The 18096-nt window shown below is 47.5% G+C and overlaps 1 long non-coding RNA gene and 1 pseudogene across 1 annotated transcript; both read left to right on the top strand.

Moving 5' to 3' along the window:
• Positions 1-747: 747 nt before the first annotated feature.
• LOC142849706 (uncharacterized) lies at positions 748-6230 on the top strand. Its single transcript, XR_012910613.1, has 2 exons — positions 748-1336; positions 5080-6230. It is a non-coding gene; the product is annotated as an uncharacterized LOC142849706 (long non-coding RNA).
• A 2495-nt stretch (positions 6231-8725) lies between these two features.
• Positions 8726-16924, top strand: LOC142851333 (sulfotransferase 1A1-like; annotated as a pseudogene).
• Positions 16925-18096: the final 1172 nt, after the last annotated feature.

Below are 18096 nucleotides of genomic sequence, written 5' to 3'. Positions count from 1 at the left end.
CCGTGGGTGCATCCTACAAAACAGCCCACCCGTGGGTGCACCCTGCAAAACAGCCCACCCGTGGGTGCATCCTACAAAACAGCCCACCCGTGGGTGCACTCTACAAAACAGCCCACCCGTGGGTGCATCCTACAAAACAGCCCACCCGTGGGTGCACCCTGCAAAACAGCCCACCCGTGGGTGCACTCTACAAAACAGCCCACCCGTGGGTGCACCCTAAAAAACAGCCCACCCGTGGGTGCACTCTACAAAACAGTCCAGCCGTGGGTGCACTCTACAAAACAGTCCAGCCGTGGGTGCACCCTACAAAACAGCCCACCCGTGGGTGCATCCTACAAAACAGCCCACCCGTGGGTGCATCCTACAAAACAGCCCACCCGTGGGTGCACTCTACAAAACAGCCCACCCGTGGGTGCATCCTACAAAACAGCCCACCCGTGGGTGCACCCTGCAAAACAGCCCAGCCGTGGGTGCATCCTACAAAACAGCCCACCCGTGGGTGCACCCTGCAAAACAGCCCACCCGTGGGTGCACCCTGCAAAACAGCCCACCCGTGGGTGCACCCTGCAAAACAGCCCACCCGTGGGTGCACCCTGCAAAACAGCCCAGCCGTGGGTGCATCCTACAAAACAGCCCACCCGTGGGTGCACCCTGCAAAACAGCCCACCCGTGGGTGCACCCTGCAAAACAGCCCACCCGTGGGTGCACCCTGCAAAACAGCCCAGCCGTGGGTGCATCCTACAAAACAGCCCACCCGTGGGTGCACCCTGCAAAACAGCCCACCCGTGGGTGCACCCTACAAAACAGCCCACCCGTGGGTGCACTCTACTGTAGTGAGCCGGACAGGATCGCCATTACAAGATGGCGCCGACACCCTGTCTTGTTTGTTACAAACAACTCCATATTTGGCTATTCCACTGAGAGCTGCGCTTCCCAGCTTCCCGCATGCGCGGTGGATGTAGATTCTTGAGCCTATCCCCGATGCGGTCTGGTGTCAGCTGTTGGTGGCAGCCAATCACAGGGCGACCCGTGTGCCAATTCCCTATTTAAGCGGCTGCCTAAGTGCACCCCCTTCCCTTCGCTTCCTGCTGCCTCTCCCCTGTGCTCCCTGCCCCTTTGCTCCCTGTCCCTCGTTTTCCTGCCCCCTCGTTCCCTGCCCCCATCAATCAAGGGCACTCCAGTAAAGCGTGATCTGAGTGGAATCCTGGTGTGGTGGTCGTTCTTCCGTCACCGGCAAAGAAGTCCGCCGCAACTGGTGCCGAAAACCCGGGAACTTCGGTCGCCAGGCGAAGGGCCGAAGAGGATTCTGAACTCAACACGCGGAGTGGCGACGTCGGTAAGTTTCTCCCAGTATGCTGATTTCAGTCTCCCCAAGTATGCTGTTTGCGGGAGTGGGTTCTTGGATGTTTGGTCTCGTGTTCGTGGCGTTTGTGGTGTTTGTACTAGCCTGCTTTCTCTGGTTGCACTGCTTTAAGTCTGGCTGCAACCTCAGAGCAGGGAACAACGTGGACGTTCCGAGAGAGGGGCGAAAGGCCCGGATTAAACACAAGAACGGTTTTTCAGATTCAAAGGGAGGAAACTTGGAAAGGCCTGAAAGAAAAAAGGTAAAAGAAAAGGATCCTGATACAATCCTCTCTAAAAGAGAGGCTAATGAGATGAGGGGAGGTCCCCTCTATCCAGTGCTCGAGGAGTTTGCGGGCCTGGATCGGTCTGAGGAGGAGTTAGACCCTCAGGAGGAGGAAGAACTGGAGAAAGCCGCCTCTGGTAATCTTAATGTGTCATCCTATGATAGGCTTGGTAGAGATCTGGCCGCTAAACAAGATATGCTAAGGAAGGGAATTAGATTCCTCTGGTTCGAGTTACCGAGGCCTCCAGATTTTGTAGAATGTGAACAGCTGCGGCTCCAAGGCCAAGCAGCACGGAGGGTCTGCAAAGCTGCAAACACAGGACCTGCCTTAAGGACCGACAGGCTAGAACGCTAGGCTACTCCCAGCATGGGCCTCAGGGCATAGTAGCGCAGCACGACCATGGTAAAGCTCACCAGCTTAAATGGTCGGGCCCAGCCGCTTTGCTCAGCCAAGTCTCCAAGCAAGGCTGAGCGGCTGAGCGCATGTTCTTGTGGTTAAACAACTTTGTATTTAGGCCCAAAAAGGGGTATTGCTAAGTTTTGAGGTAGATATTTGCCTAATTTTAAAAAATAGACATAGTGGGAGACTCCCAATGCTGGGAAAACTCTCACTCGGGTCTTGGGATGGCGCGGGCCCCCGCATGGCTCGCGGGAGACCATCCTTGCTGAGGTCGCGCACGTGGCCTTGGTTGGCGGGGCAGGAGTTCAACCCCGAGTACCAGGAGAAAGAATTTTTGAAAAAAGGAGGCCACTGCCCAGTGGTCCAAAAGGGTCATAAATTCCAAAAAATCCACAGGTGGTTGCCTTGGGACCACTCCCAAGGTCAGAATCTGTTAGTTCCTAAAACACAGCAAGCTGATAATCACAAGGAGGAAACTGACTGTTTCTTGGGATCGTTATCAGAATTGCAGTCTGGTTTTGTCTTCAGCTAGTTCCTGATGCAAGGTCGCTGTACACGCTAGTCCTGGATTTTTGGTTCTTCTCTTCCTGCTGGGAGAATCTGGTTTGTTCAGGTTTTTCAATACTATGTATGATCCAAAGGTGACTGTCGGTTTACACTTCCAACAATGGAGTTTTTCTTTAACCACATTTTCTTAAGCATAAATTGTTAGCAGTAATTTTTAATCTTGGTAATTTTTACAAGGATAAGGTAAAATCTCAGAGTTTTGGTTTGCATTTCTCTGAGGGCTAAAGGTTGTTATGTTTGAGCATTTTTTTAAGTGTCTCAGTCATTTTTAAGTTCATCTGAGAGTTTTCAGTTTAGGTCTGTAACAAATTTTTTTGGATTAAATTTTTAATAACTTATTTCCTGAGTTCTTCGTATATTTTTGGAATGGGTTTATAATAAGTAAAGATCTTTTCCCACTATATAGCCTTGTTATACAAAAGGTTCTCAATTCAGGAGATGTAATTTATGGTTTCTCCAAATGTTTGTGCCACTGAGGCTGTGTTTGAGATGTGGCAAAGTGTGCTTCAAAAATTTTTCTCTGTGAGGTTCAACATAATTTTTATATTCTAAGGCCTTTGGCTCATTTAAACTTAAGTTTTGTACATAAAGATGGATATAAATCTATTTTCATTTTTCTACATGTTGGGGCCTGGTCTTGGCACCAGATAAGATCCAACAGACTACTGCTATAAAATTTCTGGGGGCAGTTATATCCCCTTTGACGGTGACCCCTCAAAAGATTTCCATTCGCACCCATCATTTGAGGACACTTAATGATTTTCAACAATTATTAGGGGATATTAATTGGATTAGGGGGTATTTAAACATCCCCCGGGCAAAGTTGTTGCCCTTGTTTTCTATTTTGAAAGGTGATCCAAATGTTAATTCGAACAGAACTTTGACCCCCTTGGCTGAAAAGGCTTTAAAACAGGTGGAGAAAGCAATGACTAAGGCACAATTGTGCTGAGTCGATCCTGATTTGCCCATATTCTTATGCATCTTAAAAACTGCACATTACCCTACTGGAGTGCTATGGCAAGATGGCCCCTTGTGGTGGATCCATGGCAATTCTTCAGGTACCAAAACCATTCAATATTATCCCGAGTTGGTTGCTTCTCAAGCGGTATTGGGGATAAAACATTCTTTAACATCTTTTGCAACCATGCCAGATAAATTGATTATTCCCTATACCAAGGGACAGTTGGAGACATTGGCAGCTACAGTAAATGAATGGGCTGTTTTGGTTTGCGCTTTTCCTAACCTTATTGATAATCATTATCCAAGACATCCCCTATTAAATTTTGTAGAAAGGAACTTAGTGTATTTTCCTAAGGTTACCTTTAAAAAGCCCATTAATATGGCCTTGACTGTTTTTACTGATGGCTCCAAAACTGGCAAAGGTGCCATAGTAATTCAAGGTAGGGATCCCATTTTGCTTGATTTTCGACCTGATTCCCCACAAGTCACGGAATGTATGACCGTGCTGGAAGTTTTTAAAAGATTTTCAGAACCCTTCAATTTATTTTCAGATTCTAAATATGTGGTGAATGCTGTTGCCTCATTGGAGGTGGCTGCCTTTGTTAGAAATTCAAGTACAGTTTCCAATATTTTGTGTCAAATTCAAGCATGCATTTTACAAAGAGATAATCCTTTTTTCATTGGACATATTCGGGCTCATACTTTGCTTCTAGGACCCATGTCTGAGGCCAATGATTTGGCTGACTGCCTTACCCGGTCCATAGCTTTGGTCGTCTTGGACCCTGTAGAATTAGCACGAGATTTTCATAAGCTTTGGCATGTGCCTGCCAATACCCTTAGAAAAAAATTTCATATTTCCAAACAGATAGCCAGAGAAATAGTTAAAGCCTGTTCTTCATGTGTGACCTTTTTATACCCCCCTAATGTTGGGGTCAACCCTAGAGGGCTGCAACCTAACGCGTTGTGGCAAATGGATGTTACCCATCTGCCTGATTTTGGCAAATTAAAATATTTACATGTATCAGTGGATACCTTTTCGGGCATTATTCATGCCACGCCCCTAGCGGGAGAAAAGGTAACTCATGTAAAAACACATTGCCTTGAGGCCTGGGCTGCCTGGGGAAAACCCCTACGCCTGAAGACAGACAATGGCCCGGCATATACCTCCCATGGATTTCGTGCCTTTTGTGCACAGCTCCAAGTGACCCACATTACGGGTCTTCCATACAATCCACAAGGACAAGGTATTGTGGAGAGAGCCAACAGAAATATTAAAGAAATTCTACAAAAACAAAAAGGGGGAATAGCTGAATCCGCTTCCCCCAGGGAAAGAATCTCCCTTGCTCTCTTCACACTCAATTTTTTAAACCTGAATGAGTCGGGTACTGCAGCAGCTGAAAAGCATGCAGCAGGCCCTATGGAACAAAAGGAATATGTGAAGTGGAAAGATGTATTGGATAACAAATGGTATGGACCGGATCTTGTGTTGGCAAGATCCAGGGGAGCTGTATGTGTTTTTCCACAGGGCCAAGAGGCTCCGCTTTGGGTTCCGAGCCGGCTGACACGCATGATCAAGGAAGTTCCTAAGGATGAGGCTGAGTCTCTGGAGAAAGTTCCTGCAGACATCCCTGATGACGTGGATCCAGTGGAAGGCGGAGCACTGAAGGGGAATCCTGTCAGCCTTCCCAAAGGCGATGCCTGTTCGGCATGATGCCACAGTTCTCCCCAGATTCTTACCTTTTAGGAGTAGCACGTAACTTTACAGAGAAAGGGTCCCTGTGCTTTCAGTTGCGTGGGCATGTTTTTTTGGCAAGCTGCCTGGGTGGCTGTGTGTTGTGCCTGTGGTTGGTTTGCTGCCTTCGAGCCCAGACCAATAGGGATAAGGCTATATTGGGATAAAGTTATAATCTCTCAGGCATTAGCTACTCTGGAGTGTGGCTCCTTCCCCCAGATATGGTTGTTAGCACTAAGAGACGCTTAGAGCTTCCATCCTGCACAGCCTTTGCACCCCATGGGATCTGTTGATCCATTGCACTTGGGTAGGTGTGCGGATGTAGGCTCCTTCTGCACAGCCTTTGCACCCCATGGGATCTGTCGATCCATTGCACTTGGGAAGGTGTGTGGTTGTAGGTTCCTGCGACACAGCCTTTGCACCCCCGGGGTTCCTCGAATACCCATTGCACAGGGGAAGGTGTGTCCATGGAAAATATTTTCCATCCTCGATCGACCAACACATCATGAGGTGGGGGTCAGATTGGATGACGTTAGTCCTGCGCTCATTGCTTACAAACAATAAGGGGGAACTGTAGTGAGCCGGACAGGATCGCCATTACAAGATGGCGCCGACACCCTGTCTTGTTTGTTACAAACAACTCCATATTTGGCTATTCCACTGAGAGCTGCGCTTCCCAGCTTCCCGCATGCGCGGTGGATGTAGATTCTTGAGCCTATCCCGATGCGGTCTGGTGTCAGCTGTTGGTGGCAGCCAATCACAGGGCGACCCGTGTGCCAATTCCCTATTTAAGCGGCTGCCTAAGTGCACCCCCTTCCCTTCGCTTCCTGCTGCCTCTCCCCTGTGCTCCCTGCCCCTTTGCTCCCTGTCCCTCGTTTTCCTGCCCCCTCGTTCCCTGCCCCCATCAATCAAGGGCACTCCAGTAAAGCGTGATCTGAGTGGAATCCTGGTGTGGTGGTCGTTCTTCCGTCACCGGCAAAGAAGTCCGCCGCACTCTACAAAACAGCCCACCCGTGGGTGCACTCTACAAAACAGCCCACCCGTGGGTGCACCCTGCAAAACAGTCCACCCGTGGGTGCATCCTACAAAACAGCCCACCCGTGGGTGCACCCTACAAAACAGTCCACCCGTGGGTGCACTCTACAAAACAGCTCACCCATGGGTGCATCCTACAAAACAGCCCACCCGTGGGTGCACCCTACAAAACAGTCCACCCGTGGGTGCACTCTACAAAACAGCTCACCCATGGGTGCACTCTACAAAACAGCCCACCCGTGGGTACATTCCACAAAACAAACAGGTGAAATAGCCTGCACTCCCCAGGCTGTGTACCCAATAAGCTGTGTGCCCAGGAGGCCACAGGCCAGATCCTCTTTAAGTCAGGTGAGTGCCTGCATGAGGTGGGTGGACAAGACAGACGGCCCTTGCCCTGCCTAACACCTTGCTCCATCATGTTCCACAGGCTGGCTCTGGTTATATGGGCAGCTCCTATCTGACCTCCACCAGGACTTTTCCCGTCTATGTTCTTTCTTCATGCTTATCCCAGCTCAGCGGGGCAACCCCAGTGAACCATCAATTTTGCTCATGCACACAGAAGCCTCTGACCTCCAAACAAGCTCAGTGCCCCAACTAATTATATCTGTCCTAATGCCAAGTTGAAAACGGGCTGGGCAGGTGGGATCTAAGAAGTGCATCCTAAACTGGATGTCAACCTGTAGAAGAATGCAAATAGATTCATATCTGTCGCCATGCACAAAACTCAAGTCCAAATGGATCAAAGACCTCAACAAAAATCCAACCACACTGAACCTCTAGAAGAGAAAGTAGGAAGTACACTTGAACACATTGGCACAGGAGACCACTTCCTAAGTATAACTCCAGTAGCACAGACATTGAGGGAAACAATAAATGGGGCCTCCTGAAACTGAGAAACTTCTGTAAAGCAGAGGACATTATCAACAAGAAAAAAATGGCAACCTACACAATCAGAAAAGATCTTTACCAACCCAACATCAGATCTCCAAAATATACAAAGAACTCAAGAAACTAGACAACTCAAAGAAATTAGACATCAAACTACCAAATAACCCAATTAAAAAATGGGGTACATTTCTAAACAAAATTCTCAATAGAAGAATCTCAAATGGCCAAAAGACACTTAAAGAAATTCTCAACATCCTTAGCCCTCAGAGAAATGCAAATAAAAACAATTCTTAGATGCTCTGGGACAATGGTCTTTTATCCTGTCACTTGTATTATTTTTAATAAAATGCTGACTGGCCAGTAGCCAGGCAGGAAGTAGAGGCGGGGCAACAAGAACAGGAGAATTCTGGGAAGAGGAAAGCTCAGTCTGCAGTTGTCACCCAGACACAGAGGACACAGATGAGAATGCCACGTGGCTAACACAGACAAGAATTATGGGTTAAGATGTAAGAATTAAGTAATAATTTGTAGGAATTAATTAAAAGAAGCCTGAGCTACTAGGCCAACCAGTTTATGATTAATGTAGACCTCTGTGTATTTCTTTGGGACTGAAAGACTGTGGGACCTGGTGAGGCAGAAACCTCTGTCAACACTTAGATTCCATATTACACCAATCATAATGGCTAAGATAAAAAACAGTGATGACAACTTCTGCTGGAGAGGATGTGGAGTAAGGGGAACACTCCTCCATTGCTGGTGGGAGTGCAAAGTTGCACAGCAGCTGTGGAAATCAGTATGGCCATTTCTCAGAAAATTAGCAATCAGTCTACCTCAAGACCCAGCAATATCACTCTTGGGCATATACCCAAAGGATGTTCAATCATACCATAAGGATACTTGCTCAACTATATTTAAAGCAGCATTATTCATAATAGTCAGAACCTAGAAACAACCTAGATGCCCCTCAACTGAAGAATGGATAAAGAAAATGTGGTACATTTATACAATGGAGTAGAACTCAGCAGTAAAACAATGACATCTTGAAATTTGTAGGCAAATGGATGGAACTAGGAAAAAAAAATTCTGAATGCAGTAACCCAGACCCAGACAAATGTAGTATGTACTTACTCATAAGTGCATATTAGACATAAAGCAAAGGATAACAGTCTACAGTCCACAGTCCCAGAGAAGCCAGAACCCTCATTCAGAAACAGATGGAAGCAGATGCAGAGATCCACAACTAACCTCTGGGCCGAGTTCCTGGAATGCAATTGAAGAGAGGGGGGAGTGATAATATGAACAAAGGTGAACCACTGTACAGCCAGATGGTACCCACTGCCCTCGAGTTAGATCAGCCTTCCAGTCACATGGCCCTAGCACTTGCTGGCTCCATGACCTCCAGCTGAGTGTTCGGCACCCCAACGCCTCCTGCTCCTTATGTTCAGGTAGGAGTGCCTTAGGTGGCGGTAGGGATGTGTTGCTAACAGAAGTGGGCTGACTGTTTCGGACAATCCTGATGGTCAAATACTTTGCCAAGGGGATGGCCGAACAGCAAAACTTGCAAGCCTTTCCTGATGAGCTCATCAGCCCACACCCAAAGTCTGGGAAGCCAGAAGAGTCTCCTCACCAGGCCTGCAGCTTCCACCTGGAGCAGGCAGAGCTGAGCCCTCAGCCCTGTTCACCTTCCACTTTCTCCTCTCCAGGTAACACCTGGGTCAGTGTGATACTTGACATGATCTATCAGGATGTTAACCCAGAGAAATGTCAGTGGACCTCATCTATATCTGGGTGCCCTTCCTAGAGTTCAAAAGCCCCAGTGTCCCTTCAGGTATGTGAGGGAACCCTGGGAAAATGAAGCCCCGAGGGTCCTGATCACCAGCCCTCTCCTATGCACACTTAGGTTTTGAAGCTCTGGGAAACATGCCAGCCCCAAAACAGCCTCAAGACAAACTTGCCCATGTCTCTGGTCCCCCATAGCTTGCTGAATGAGGACAAGGTGAGAAGCCAGGGCAGTGTTAATCCTGGATAGACCTTGGTCCTGTGTTGCCGAGGTCTCAGCTGGTTCATTAAGGGAGAGGCCATCTTTCAGTGTTGTGGGTTCAGAGTGCAGATCTAAGAGAAGGGGGCCACAGAACAAGGTTCTCACAGAGCATGGGAGAGAGCTGGCAAGACCCACGCCTGGGGACGAACCTGGCTTTAGACCTGTGTGTTAGCTTGTTTATCCTCAATGTGAATAAAAGAGAACTCTGGGTCTGTTCTGACTCATGGCTTCAGGACACAGTGAATCTTTTTTTTGGGTTGTGGGGAGGCAGGATGCCATGATGGAAGTGCACGGGGAATCAGTAAGGTTCCACAACAGCATTGATGCTGCACATCTTTCCTGCCAAGCCAACCTCCTGACTCTCAGCACCTCCCAGGAATGCCATCAAACATGTAGGACCAATCCCTGCATTAGGTCAGCCTTCACCAGCTAGTCACTTCCCAGTGCTGCTGCGCAGCTACAACCAAGCCTTCCACAAGAGAGCTTTGGGGGAATGCGCCCTCATAACTAACCCATGCCAGGAACAAGCACTGGATAAATCCCGGGGCAGTGGTACCCATGCCACAAGAAAGCAACAGTCCAGCCTGTTTCTCCTTTGCCACCTCGGGAGACGATTCCCCCATTGGGTGCTGTGAAGGGTGACAAGAACATAGGATGGGCCAGGCATGGTGTCACATGCCTTTAATCTCAGCACTGTGGAAGCAAATAGGTCTTCATGAGTTCAAGGTCAACCTGGTCTACATAGTGAGCTCCAGGTCAGCCATGGTTACATAGAAAGACCCTGTTTACCCGCCTTTTCCCAAAACAAAACGACAGCCAGACATGGTGATACATGCATTTAATCCCAGCATTAAGAAATCAGAGACAGGCAGATCTCTGTAAGGTTAAGCCCAGCTTGATCTACAGAATGAATTCCAGGACAGCCAGGACTACATAGGAAGACTCTGTCCCTCCCTGAACAAAACAATAAAACAAAGCAAAAGAAATATACCAATCCCTTTCTAGTAAAACACACACATACACACACACCACATGGTGGTACCAGGATTAGGGTAGGGTTTGGTGTGTGAGGATTGGTACTGAGGGTGTGGGACTGTCTGCCTCTGCAGGTGATCTACATTGCCAGAAATGCAAAGGATGTGGCCATCTCCTATTATAACTTCTACAACATGGCCAAGGTGCACCCTGATCCAGGCACCTGGGACAGCTTCCTGGAGAACTTCATGGAGGGGAAAGGTGAACCTGAGTCTGTAGCATGGAGCAGGCTGGAGCCGAGGGCACAGCTGGAGCTGAGGGCACAGCTGGAGCTGAGGGCACAGCTGGAACTGACAGGCGTGTCTGTGCCCCATTCCCTTCCCCAGTGTGCTATGGGTCGTGGTACCAGCATGTGAAGGAGTGGTGGGAGCTGACACGCTCTCACCCTGTTCTCTATCGTTTCTTCTATGAAGACCTGAAGGAGGTGAGACTGCCTGCTGCCACTTCCTTCTGTGTCACAGGCAGGAGCATCACTCACCTGGTCCTGTCCTGGCCCCAGCCCCATCCCAGCCCCAGCCCAGACCAGCCCCTCCCATCCTACCTCCTGGCTAGGCCCTCAGTGCAGCTCATCAGAGGGCGCTGCACAACCCTTATCTTGGAGCAGGTGTCAGTCATGCGCCATTGTTGATCTGGTGGTTTGCTGCTCTTGCTTCTCCCTGCTCCAATGTGCCAAGTCTGGACACCAGGGATCAAAGTCTGTCCCTGTCCTTATTATAGTAGGGGCCTCATCCCAGCCCCTGGCATCCATCTTTGGAATGCTGGGCAGGAGGTTCTATTTCAAGCCCCCTCCCCTGGGAGTTGCCTTAGTCTAAACTCCACCGTAGTGGGAGGCTGCTTGTTGGTTCCAGGCCGCCCAGCTAGCTTAGACCTGAAATAATCACACAAAAACTATATTAATTAAATCACTGCTTTACCCATTAGCTCTAACTTCTTATTGGCTAACTCTTACATATTGATTTAGCCCATCTCAATTAATCTGTGCTTCACCACATGGCTTTGGTTTACCAGGTAAAGTTCCGGTGTCTGTCTCTGGCAGGGCTTCATGGCGTCTCTCTCTCTCTACCTTCCTTCTTCCAGCATTCAATCCAGTTTTTCCCCACCTACCTAAGTTCTGCCCTATCAACAGGCCAAGGCAGTTTCTTTATTCATTAACCAATAAAAGCAACACATAAACAGAATGACGTCCCATACCATTTCCCTTTTTCTGTTTAAACAAAAAGGAAGGCTTTAACTTTAACAGTAAAATCACATATAACAAAACATATATCAAGCAAGAATTACAGTTACAATATTTACACATACTTTATCTTGTATCATAACTAAGGAAAACTATAACTATAAATTCTTCAACTCCATCAAAGACTCCAGAAGGATATATATTAACTAAGTAAGCAGGAAGTACATTGTAAGCAACTTCCAAAACTCTAGAATTGACAAAGACATCTCACTGCCTGGACAGTCACCCAAAGTTCTTCTGTACCATTGGGGCATCCATTTTCAGCCCACAGGCCCATAGTATCCAGCAGACTTTTCCATGAAGCAGGAAATTTCAAAGACAGTTCCACCTATGTTGGCAGTTTGTCCATCACATTTTTCTGTGTCCTGCAGAATTTCTAGCAGGAAACCCAAAGATCGTCTCACCTTTAGGCAACTTTAGCAGTCATCTCTCCGTGGATTCTGCATGTTCAGTTCATCAAACAGTCAGGCAAGAGCAGTTTCTTGCCCAAATGGCTAACAAACTCCATGAGGAGCCTCTTTGATGCCCATCTTCCTCTTGAAGTAGATTGATGCTGCCAGGAGCAGATGTGTCTCACTGTCATGAAAAGTCCTAAGTTCATAAAACACTTTAATGCCATATTCTGAAGGTCTCTGAAAGATTTGAAGAATACCTAACTAACTGAAATATATCTCTATCTATCTAGAAAACCTAACTAACATGACTACAATCTTGACTATTATAGATGATTATCTATTAACGTATATTTCTTAATTATAAATTACTTTTTTTTTGTTTTTTTGAGACAGAGTTTCTATGTAGCTTTGGAGCCTGTCCTGGAACTAGCTTTGTAGGCCAGGCTGGCATCAAACTCACAGAGATCCACCTGCCTCTGCCTCCTGAGTGCTGGGATTAAAGGCATGCGCCACCACTGCCTGGCTATACATTACATTTTTAAATGAACTGCACAAACACAATAAGTTAATCAAGAGCAAAAATATACATATAACAAAATTGACCTAAAACTTGTATCAATAAACCAAGATCCATACCAATGCAAAGTATCCATCTCTATAGTATATCCCCCTTTAAATGTAAAGAAACATTTATAAACAATATTTGAAAAAATGGGCATAGTTTCTCCAAATTGATTCCTGATGTTTATTGGGCAAAGTATTTTCTTTGGGGGACTGTTCACAGCGAACTTTTGGGGGCTCTTGTTCTATCATACCACATTAGTCTGGAAACAATCCACAGGTTCTCATCCTCTGTGGAAACAAAAGAAGAACCTCTTTTTCAAAGCAACATATCCTTAGACCCAAATTTGGAAGTCATGATACCTTTATAATATACACACTGGTTTAGCTCAGCAGACCATACAATGAAATGTCTCTCTGTACTTAGCTCATTCACATTCAAAAAATTCAAAGATAACACAATAACATACATAATCCAGACTCTGTGAATTTTCCATTTTTATGTGGCTTATTTTTCTTTACTCCTTTTAATCTGTGACTACCTGTCTTTAAAGACTTATTTAAAAATGATTTACTTCTTTCCCAACTCTCTATACTCTTTTTTTTCTCTCTCCAAAGCCTATGTACATTTATCCAACACTGTGACTCATTTAGAGGTCTTTGGTACCTGGATTTGTCTTTATTGCATATATGTAATTATTTTGTGTCTTGAAGAGCTTTTAAAATGGTAAGCAACTTGGTTGCAGCAACCCTGAGTGCTGGCTCCACCTCTCTCCACTTTCAAAATGGTGGAAGTACCGTTATTGCCAGCTCTGGGGCCGCTAGGTAGGAGCCACGCTCAGCACTCTAACTCTGAGAATAAGTGTGCAGCACATAAACCTTTTTCATCTGAGTAATAGCTAAATCTGCCATGCGGAGCACTACGCAGCCTGGAAATATCTCTGTGTATGGCAGCAGGAATCTGCCATGCTTTCCTGCCTGTGCAAGCCTGGTAGACCTGATTCCGCCACCTGCCCAGGCGGGGAGTGCTGAGCCATGGGCATGGTCTCAGCTACTTTCCTCCTGACTCCGAGTGGGGACACAAACACCCGGGCCCACAAATGCCATTCAAATGCATGCCGGGCGATGGTGGCGCATGCCTTTAATCCCAGCACTCGGGAGGCAGAGGCAGGCGGATCTCTGTGAGTTCAAGACTAGCCTGGTCTACAGAGCTAGTTCCAGGACAAGCTCCAAAGCCACAGAGAAAACCTGTCTCGAAAAAAAAAATCAAATGCTCCATAGCCAGAGTTTGCGCTGGCAGCACAGCCCAGGAAGCTGCGTTTTAAAACCGTGTGGCTTGCCTTTAAGTTTGGCAAAGCCACCCACACAGCAAAAAGTGGCCTTCCACCTCTTCAGCTTCCTGGATGCCACCTGGGGAATCGATCTTCTCATCCTGCCAAGACAGTAGACTAAATCTTCCCCCTACAGGAAAATATCTGGGCCTCTTGTACTCAGCAAACACTGCTTTTAGGCTGATGTTCTCCAAGGACAAAGGAAAGGGGAGACCACATGAAACCTGGAGACCATGTGTTCATTCTCTGGGAGGCAGTTTAAATAGCCTGTGGGTGTGGTCTTGACCTTCCCTGGGGAGGGGTCACTGCTTGGTGGACCCTCTCAGAGGTGGAATTTGGACTAAGGCAACTCCAGTGGAGGGAGCTTGAAATGGAACTTTCCACCCAACATTCCAAAGATGGGTGCCAGGGGCTGGGATGAGGCCCCCAAGGGAGTCACAACCCACAGGATGACAACTGCTGCTTTAGACAAATATAAAAAGCGGAGGGAGAGCTGGGTGGTGGTTGCATATACTCTTAATCCCAGCCCTTGGGAGGCAGAGACAGATGGATCTCTGAGCTAGCCTGGTCTACAGAGTCAGTTCTAGGACAGCTGGGGCTGTTACACAGAGAAACCTGTCTCAAAAAAGACGGGGGGGGGGTGAGAGAGAGAGAGAGAGAGGAAGAAGAAGCAGGAGGAGGAGGAGGAAGAGGAGGAGGAGGAGGAGCGAGAGGAATCACCAGATAGTAAACTCTAAAACCAAATAAAGCCTAAGCCCCATGGCGTGGAGAGACAGCTTAGCAATTAAGAGTACTTGCTGCTCTAGTAAAGGACCTGATTTCTGTCCAGTATACACGTTGGGCACTACACAACAGTGTGTAACACTAGCTTCAGGGAGCAGACACCTCTGTCCTTCACAGTCGCCTGCACTTACAGGCACAACCACACACACACACACACACACACACACACACACACACATAATTAAAAATAACAAAAATCTTGGTGGGGTTAAGAGCACTGGCTGCTCTTTCTAGAGGTTCTGAGTTCTATTCCCAGCACCCACATAGAGACTCCCAACCATCTGTAATGAGATCTGATGTCTTCTGTCATGCAGGCAGAACATTCAAATATATAAGTAAATAAAACTCTTAAAAAATAGTAAAATAACAATAGAAATACAGTTCTTTAAAAGAAAAAGAAAGGACTAGCAAGATGATTCAGAGGGTGAGAGCACTTGCTGCTCTTCTAGAGGACTTCAGTTCAGTTCCCAGCACCCACCTCAGGTGGGTCACCACTGTCTGTGAGAGCAGCCCCAGGGGTCAGATGCAAGTGGTCTCCACAGACACCTTCACTCGTGTGCAATGCCCATATGCAGACATATACACCTACACATAAATAAAAATAATAAAATAAGTATTTAAATAAAAGGAAAAGCAGCTGGATGGTGGTGACACAGGCCTTTAACCCCAGCACTCAGGAGGCAGAGGCAGGAGGCCAGCCTGGGCTACAGAGCAAGTTCCAGGAGAGTCACAGCTACACAGAGAAGCTCTGTCTCAAAAACAAACAACAAAAGATAAGGAAAAGCAAAAGTTGGGATTAACTGGGTGAAGGAAGGGAACTGGTTGTGGGAGAACCACAGGGGGGTAATATGAGAGAGAGAAGCATATGAGGAAAAAAAAAGTATAATGGCATCATTATGACAACACATGATAAAATCTATGACTTGTATACCAGCCTGAAAAAAACCAATTAATCTGTAATCTCAGCACTTGGCATATCAGGGCAGGAGGATCCACAGTTCAAAGCCATCCTCAACTACAGATAATGAGACTGTGTCCTTTTTTAAAAAAGGATTTTATATGATTTATTTAACTTTATTTTATGTGCATTGGTGTGAAGGTGTCAGATCCCCTGGGACTGGATTTACAGACAGTTGTGAGTATTGTGGGTACTGGGAATTGAACCCAGGTCCTCTGGAAGAATAGTCAGTGCTCTTAACCACCAAGCCATCTCTCTAGCCCCTGAGACTGTGTCTTAAAATTCCCTTCTGAAGTGAAGACTGAAGCTCATAAGACTCAGAATGTACATGAAGCTTAACAGGAGCAGGATACCCACACCCTACACGGCACAAGGCTTCCATGAGACTACACACAGTACCAACTGCCGGGGGACAGAGACTGACAGCTGGGACAGCAGCAAGCGGTGCTGGCAGCTCCAGGGATTTGGCTGCCTTGTCACCTAAGCTTCTGTAAGTCACCCCAGGTGACTCCCTAGCTCACTAAGCTGAAACCTGGTGGAACTGTTTCTTTGCTCTGTCCTTGGCGCCCTTTCTGGGCCAAACAACTGTTTGGCAATATCTTTCACGGAGAAGGCATCCAAATGTTCACATCCCTGGTGACTGAGCAGCCCACGGTTCTACCCAGGGGCAACTGTGGCCACGTCAAACCTAAGGATGTGGAGATCTGAGCTCCACGGGGTTGCCTCCCACGGGCCAGAAAACCGCACTCCACGTGAGGAGTGAGACTCAACACTGCCTCCTGTGAGGCCTGTAGAACCTGCCAGAAGTCCGTGTCTGGTGATTCACTGTGGTGCTGAGAAGGAGAGAGGCATGTGTAGTTAGTGTTTGGGGTCTGAAAGTCTGAGCCCTCCCTCCCTCCTAGAGGGCTGGCAGCAGGACACCCTGTGGTCTGGGGCTACAGGGGTGGTGCAGCACAGACCAGGAGCAGACAGAGAGGGCTTGCAAGCCACCTTAGCAGGGACTTAGGACAGAACTTTCTTCTCCTTCCTTCCTTCCTTCCTTCCTTCCTTCCTTCCTTCCTTCCTTCCTTCCTTCCTTCCTCCTTTTCCCTCCCCCCCCCCTCTCTCTTTCTTAGTTGGGATCTAAAAGATCTAGGTAGGGAGAGGAATCCATCCAAGTGTACTAAACCCAATGGTTGGAGGGGATGTAGGAAAAGCCAAGTCCTTTAGTTACCTCAGAGCCCCTCCACGCACAAGGTGCTACACAGCTGACCTGATTTACAATTTAATGGCTGTTCAGGCCCGGGTCCCTCATTTCAGCCGCTCTCGGGTCCACTGCTCTGGGGTCAGAGTTTTCTGCGCAAAGGCATGGATGTGCGGGAGCTCTTCAGCTAGGCGTTCATTCACCAGCCTGGGCGAGAGATGGGAATGAGAAATGTCCGCCCTCGGCTGGGGTGGTGGGCTCCGAGGCGAGCACGATCAGGGAGATCGGAGATGTCTCCAGGAAGTGGGGATTGGAGGAGAGGACGGATGCCCAACCACAAAGGCAGGTGCACCCTCGGGTTATGGGCCACATCGCGGGGCTTGGGGGTGAGTTAGTGCCCACTAGGGCGGCCAGAGACCAGGGCTGCAGTCTGAAGGACCCAGAAGAGGGTGAAAAAAAAAACCCAAAAAACCCTGGAACTACAGTTATAGATGGTCGTGAGCTCCCAAGAGGGTGCTAGTGCTCTTAACTACTCTTGCTCTAGCCTTAAGCCCCCTTTCCTCAAACATAGCCCCTCCTTTTAAAGCACGGTTTCACTATGTAGCCCAGGCTGACCTTAACTCAGGTTATCAGATTGCATAGCAGGTGGGTGACTTTACCCACTGAATCATCCCACTGGAACCTTATTTTATTAATAAACTTCAACAGATTGATAAAGTGAAAATTGGCTACAGAGAAAATGTATTTTTCTTTTTCCTTCCTTCCTTTCTTCCTTTCTTTCTTTCTTTCTTTCTTTCTTTCTTTCTTTCTTTCTTTCTCTCAAGACAGGGTTTCTCTGTGTAATAGTTCTAGCTGTCTTGGAACTTGCTCTTGTAGGCCAGGCTGATCTCAAACTCACAGAGATCCGCCTGCCTCAGCCTCCCGAGTGCCTGGATTAAAGGCGTGTGCCACCACTACCCAGCTGAAAATGTATTTTTCTAAAGACATCCCAAACAAGGATATGAAAACCAAAATGGCCCATGCTTGCTTAGGACTAGGATGTTTTGTAACCCTGACCTTTACCTCATCAACACCCCTCATTCCCAAGTCTAACCCGACTACTTCAGGTAACCATCAGACAACTTTTCGAGACAGGCTTTCTTTGTGTAGCCTTGAATATCCTGGAACTCACTCTGTAGACCAGGCTGGCCTTGAACTCAGAGGTCTGCTTGCTTCTGCCTCCAGAGTTCTGGGATCAAAGGTGTGCACCACCACCCCTGCCACCTTACAACTTTTTACAAAGGGAAATCTTTAAGAAAGGTAAATAGTCAAGCAGTGGTGATTGGTGGATCTCTGTGAAATTGAGGCCAGCCTTGTCTACAAA

This window comes from Microtus pennsylvanicus, chromosome 5, assembly GCF_037038515.1.
Source record: "Microtus pennsylvanicus isolate mMicPen1 chromosome 5, mMicPen1.hap1, whole genome shotgun sequence".
Taxonomy (NCBI): domain Eukaryota; kingdom Metazoa; phylum Chordata; class Mammalia; order Rodentia; family Cricetidae; genus Microtus; species Microtus pennsylvanicus.
This window is presented reverse-complemented; position numbering and strand designations above follow the sequence as displayed.